The sequence below is a fragment of the Aegilops tauschii genome, chromosome 2, assembly GCF_002575655.3.
Source record: "Aegilops tauschii subsp. strangulata cultivar AL8/78 chromosome 2, Aet v6.0, whole genome shotgun sequence".
In the NCBI taxonomy this organism is placed as follows: domain Eukaryota; kingdom Viridiplantae; phylum Streptophyta; class Magnoliopsida; order Poales; family Poaceae; genus Aegilops; species Aegilops tauschii.
In genome coordinates this window covers 289205504-289211085 of record NC_053036.3, presented here as the reverse complement: position 1 = coordinate 289211085, position 5582 = coordinate 289205504, and positions in this window count along the sequence as shown.

Here is a 5582-nt window from a genome sequence, read left to right as displayed (position 1 = left end):
GCAGCACCACCGAACGGAGCCGTCGCCACCGTCGCCGTTGCCGTGGCCACCGGCCACCCCTCGCCCCGCCGATGAGTCCACGAGCTCCGCCTCGACGCCTTGAAGCTCCCCCTCAACGCGAGCATCGCCGGACGCCCTGTCGCCTCGCCATCGACCCGTCGTCTCCGCGCACGGCCGTGCATCGCCGCCGCCAAATTCCGACGCCATCCGTGCCTCCCCGAGCTCGCCGAGAACCTCTTCGTGACCGCGGTGAGCACCCGGTCATTTCCCCCCTAACCCTGCTCCCCGTTTGGTTGCCGTAGCACCGTTCCCCACGAGCACCGAACCACGCCGCCGCCCGAGCTTCTCGCCGCCGTGGCCACAGTCGTCATAGCTCCCAACCGAGCACACCCACGTACTCACCGCGCCGCGTAGGTGCCGTAGGAGCTAAGCACGCCACTCCACGGCCACCGCAGCCCCGTTCCCGAGTGCGCCCGAGCTCCGGCCGCCGCGGTCGAGCTCCTCGCCATCGCCTCCGGCCACCCCAGGCCCGACTGGCGCCACCGCCCGACGCGCGCTGGTCTGGGCTCTCGAACGAGCCCAGCCACGCTGCGAACGGGGCACCACAGCCCACGCCCGAGTGCCCCGCCGCGTCTGGCCTCGCCGGCGTCACGACGCCGGTGGGTTTGACCCTGCTTGACCGGGGTTTGACTTCCCCCCTGACCCACTGACGTGTGGGGCCAGCCCCTGTTAAAAGTTAGTTTAGTTTAAACCTAAACTTAGTAAGGCACTGAGAGACTGACAGGCAGGTCCCACGGGTCAGGTTTGACCCTGGCCAGCCCGTTGACTCGCTGACGCAGTGATGACGTCAGGCTGATGCAGTATTACATTTTCTGGATTTATTTTTATTCAGGAAATTCCAGAAAATAGTATAAACTTCTAAAAATCATATAAAATCAACCGTAGCTCAGAATGAAATAATTTATATATGAAAAATTATCAGAAAAATGCAATCTATCCATCTGTATCATTTTCATGCATGTCAAACTAAGTTATACCTGCTGTATAGGTGAAAACATGATAATGCACTATTTGAATTCATAGTTTGAATTTGAATTTGAACCTTGAGTTCAAATCAACCCAAACCTTTCTGTTGCTAGTTGCATTAGGCCAAATCATGTCATATTGCCATGTCATAATCATGCATCATAATTGTTGCATTGCATTGATTGTGCTCTTCCTTGTTTGCCGGTGATTGTCCCCTCTCGATAGCCGTGATTCCGACGACGTGATCGATGACACCGATGAAGAACTATAATATCTTCAGAAGTGCCAGGCAAGCAAAACCCCCTTGTTCATTCCGATACAATCCCATTCTCTCGCTCCTGCTCTCTTCTACTGCATTAGGACAATCGATTCAACTGTTACATGCTGCGGTAGTTGAACCCCTTTTCCTCTGCATGACCTGTCATTGCCACAGTAAATAGATGAAACCCACTAGCATGAGTAGGAGTTGTTTGAGCCCTGATGTGCCTACTCATTCATGCTTGTTTGTCATGCCTGCTACTGCTTAGAGTTGAGTCGGGTCTGATTCATCGGGGATGAATTGGAATGGTGATGAACATGTCCTACTGTGTGTGAGCCAAGTGTGTGAACACGATTTGGTAAAGGTAGCGGTGAGAGGCCATGTAGGAGTACATGGTGGGTTGTCTCATTGAAGCCGTCCTCAGGAACTGAGTTCTGTGTTTGTGATCCATGATACAGTTACTACCACGCATTGGGCCCGAAACCAATGGACCCTCTCGGCTTCTTAATCACCCTTGTCCTCTGTCCAGGAGTTGCAAGTAGTTTCTGGTGTTTGTAGTATGCTGGAGGCCGTGGACAGCGCTGACCGAGGGGTGGGCTGTGATGCGGTAGGCACTTGGCACGGTGTACCGGGCGCCCGTTTGGTGTCTCGGGAACCCTGCACACATCGTTCGGGGCCGTATGTGGAAACCTCGGCCGGACTCCCTGCGGATGGAACCTGAATAGGCGATAAACCTGGACTAGAGACTTGAGTGTTTAGGTAGGCTGTGGCCGACTCCCTCGCCAGGCTTCCGCTTGAAGGTTGCCGAGGTACACGACGTGTACATGGTGGTAAGTGGCGAGAGCGTGTGTGACGAAGTACACCCCTGCAGGGTTAACATCATCTATTCGAATAGCCGTGTCTGCGGAAATGGACTTCTGGGTTGCCTATAACAGTTCATAGACAAGGGAAAGTGGATACTCTAAAATGCGCAAGATAAGCGTGAGTGCTATGGATGGCGTTCTCGTAGGGAGACGGGAGCGGGTCCATAGTGGAGTATTGATTTGGTGAATATGTGGACTCGTGTGCGCCACCTCAAAAGAGTTGCTTGCAGTCGTAGTTAGGATAGCCACCGAGTCAAAGCTGGCTTGCTGCAGTTAAACTCCACCACTCCCTTTGTTGATACCGATGCATATGTAGATAGTTCTGATGTAAGTCTTGCTGGGTACATTTGTACTCACGTTTGCTTATTTTATGTTTTGTAGAGAGACGTCAGTCTCGCTAGTAGTTCCGTGTGGACTTCGACGTTTAGCTTGATACCTCAGCTATGATCTTGTGCCCTCGGCAGGATCTGGTAGATAGTCAGGCTTCTCAGCCTTTTTCATTTGTAGATGTCTGTACTCAGACATGTTAAGCTTCCGCATGTGCTTTGACTTGTATGCTCTGAATGTTGGGTCATGAGACCCATGTTTGTAATATCTGGCTCTTCGGAGCCTAATGAATAAATACTCTGAGTCGTAGAGTCTTGTTGTGATGCCATGTTGTATTTGCACATATCGAGCATATTGTGTGTATGATTGAAATGCTTGGTATGTGTGGGATCCGACAACCTAGTTGTTTATCCTTGGTAGCCTCTCCTATGGGGAAATGTAGTCTTGTGCTCCCATGAGCCATAGTAGTCCGCTACAGCCCGGTTCACCGGAGTCCTGCTAGCCCAGCACTACTGCTCCGGAACACTTGACTGGCCGGCATGTGTTTCATATCGTTCCTGTGTCTGTCCCTTCGGGGAAATGTCACGCGGTGACATCCGGAGTCCTGCCTAGCCTGCTACAGCCCGGGTTCCCGGAGTCCTGTTAGCCCAGTGCTACAGCCCGGATTCGCACGCTGCTGACCGACACGTTCGATGTTGATTCAGGTATGCCTGTCCCCATACGTTAGTGCCGCTTTGGGTTCACGACTAGCCATGTCGGCCCGGGTTCTCTGTCATATGGATGCTAGCGACATTGTCATATACGTGAGCCAAAAGGCGCAAACGGTCCCGGGCCATGGTAAGGCGACACCCGTGGGGGTACCGTGCGTGAGGCCGCAAAGTGATATGAGGTGTTACAGGCTAGATCGGTGTGACTTGGAATCGGGGTCCCGACAGCGTTGGTATCAGAGCCTGACTGCCTGTAGGTTTACGAAGCCAAACTGGTCGAAGTTGAGTCTAGAAATGCTTTAGTTATATAAGGGAATTGATTGTGGAAGGGAACGTAAGGCTCTTTTTACTCCTTTACCTTATGCCCTTCTGATCTGAGTCACCCTCTTCTCTTCTACGGGGATTAAGAACTAGGCTTCTCATCTTTCTATCAGGATCACGTGTTACTAATCCGTAGAATCTTAGGATTGATGGATTTAAGCCCCAGTTCAGTTTCTACTACTTCCGTGTGTTCATAGTTGGTCTCGGAACCTTGATATTGTGCTTCTAAGTGGTTATGTCACCATTTTTGCAGGATGTCTCAAATCCTTTGAGCATTTACAGCCGTTATGCTGTCCAAGTCATCCCAGGTTTCTAAATAGTCCGATGCATTTGCAATCCCTTCTTTCCGTTCTCGATGTTCCTTTGGGCCAGATTAACCACACTAATCGTTGAGTTGAGGTACTCTGTTGCCTTGACATATATGTTGGAGTTATTATTACGACCCTAGGTGTCTTAGAAGATTACCTAGTAAGCTAGCTATGCTTGTATTCCCAGTGTGCAGATTCTGGCCATTATTCTCGAAAGCATCCCGTGATGCCATCTAGTTAGTAGGCATTCTACTTCTGGGTTCTTGAGCCCAAGATTCACTCCACTTACCTCCTGTTGATAGTGTTTGCTTGTTCCTTTAGGTTATTAGTAACCTTTGTGATAGTCTTCGAGGTCCGTGGTATATCGTTCTTCCAAATACCATGAACCATTCTTGGCAGGAGTTCGTTTGAACCAAAAGATCACAACCAGGGCGCTCTTGAGGAGTACTCCATTCATATTGTGACTCTGCCAGTCCTACCTTTCTGCATGGGTTATCTAGAAGAAACTTGTTGGACTTGGTTCGACATACTAATCCATGCATCCACAACTCAGAAAAAAAAACATATGTTCCTTTGGGTTGTCCCTCTTTAGTTATTTTCTGGCCCTCGTCTATCAATTGATAGTCAGGAGTAATTGTGCATTTGTGTTATCGATGCCTATTATTCCTGTGGTCTGTCAAGCCATTCTAATCCGGAATGACTAGGAGAAACAAACTCCAGTACCTCGTCCATCTCTGGGATTGGGTCAAAGTAGTTGTATTCCGCAGATCAAATGCCTAACCAGCTTTTGTTCTGTTCTACCTTCGAGTATTACCCCCTTTATGTCGAGAATATTGTAGGAATTGCACCATCTCTCACGAATTCTTAACGCAGTGATACTTCTCGCCATCATTGCTCATTCCTCAGTTCCGTGTCGTCACGACCGGAATGCCGACAGGTGAACTATGATGTGTGAAATCTATACTCCTAGCAACTCCGTTGCTTGGTAGTTAAAGGACAATAATTTCATCCTTAGCGTGTTGGTTACTGAATCACATCCTAAGGTTGATCGTGCTACCCAGTCCTTATTCCCGGTGCACTTTTCGATCAATGAGTTAGGATAGTGTCAGTCCTTGCTTATTCGGTCATATCGTCTTGCTCTGAAAAGCAAGATCGTTCTCGAGCTTAGTAACATATCGGTGGTTCGTGATGTTCCGAATATCTTCTCGGAAGTGTCACCAGGTTGCCACCTGACCGCTATGTTGAGTTCGTGATCAAGTGGGTCTCTTGTAAACCACCCCTTCTCCAAGAATCCGTGCTGGATACCCCTGAGCTAGTTGGTTAAGCAAAACAACAACTTGGAGAGTTGGAAGATAAAAGCTTATCTGACTTAGTTTATCACTAAGGGATATCTTTTTGTGTGTGTTGAAGATAGATGATATCTTCATCGATTGGTCCCTGTGATCAGTTGTTGGACCTATTCTCATATTAAGACTTTGATTTGAGTATGGGCTATCATCAAGTCAAATCAGAACCAACGATGTTCATAATGTTGTCTTACTCGTGGTTGATCCCTCGAGCATACACCATTATATCTTTTGGGTCTGACCAATGCTATCACTTGTTCACATAATTATGGAATTCCATCTCCATGGAAACCTGGATGAAATGTTGTTGAGCCCATCAGCAACACTGCTACCTTCTCCATGATTCGTGTTGAACATCCAGCTAGTATTGGAAACTTTATAAGCATTATCTTCGTGATCCGTTCATGAAGCATATGTTGGATGAA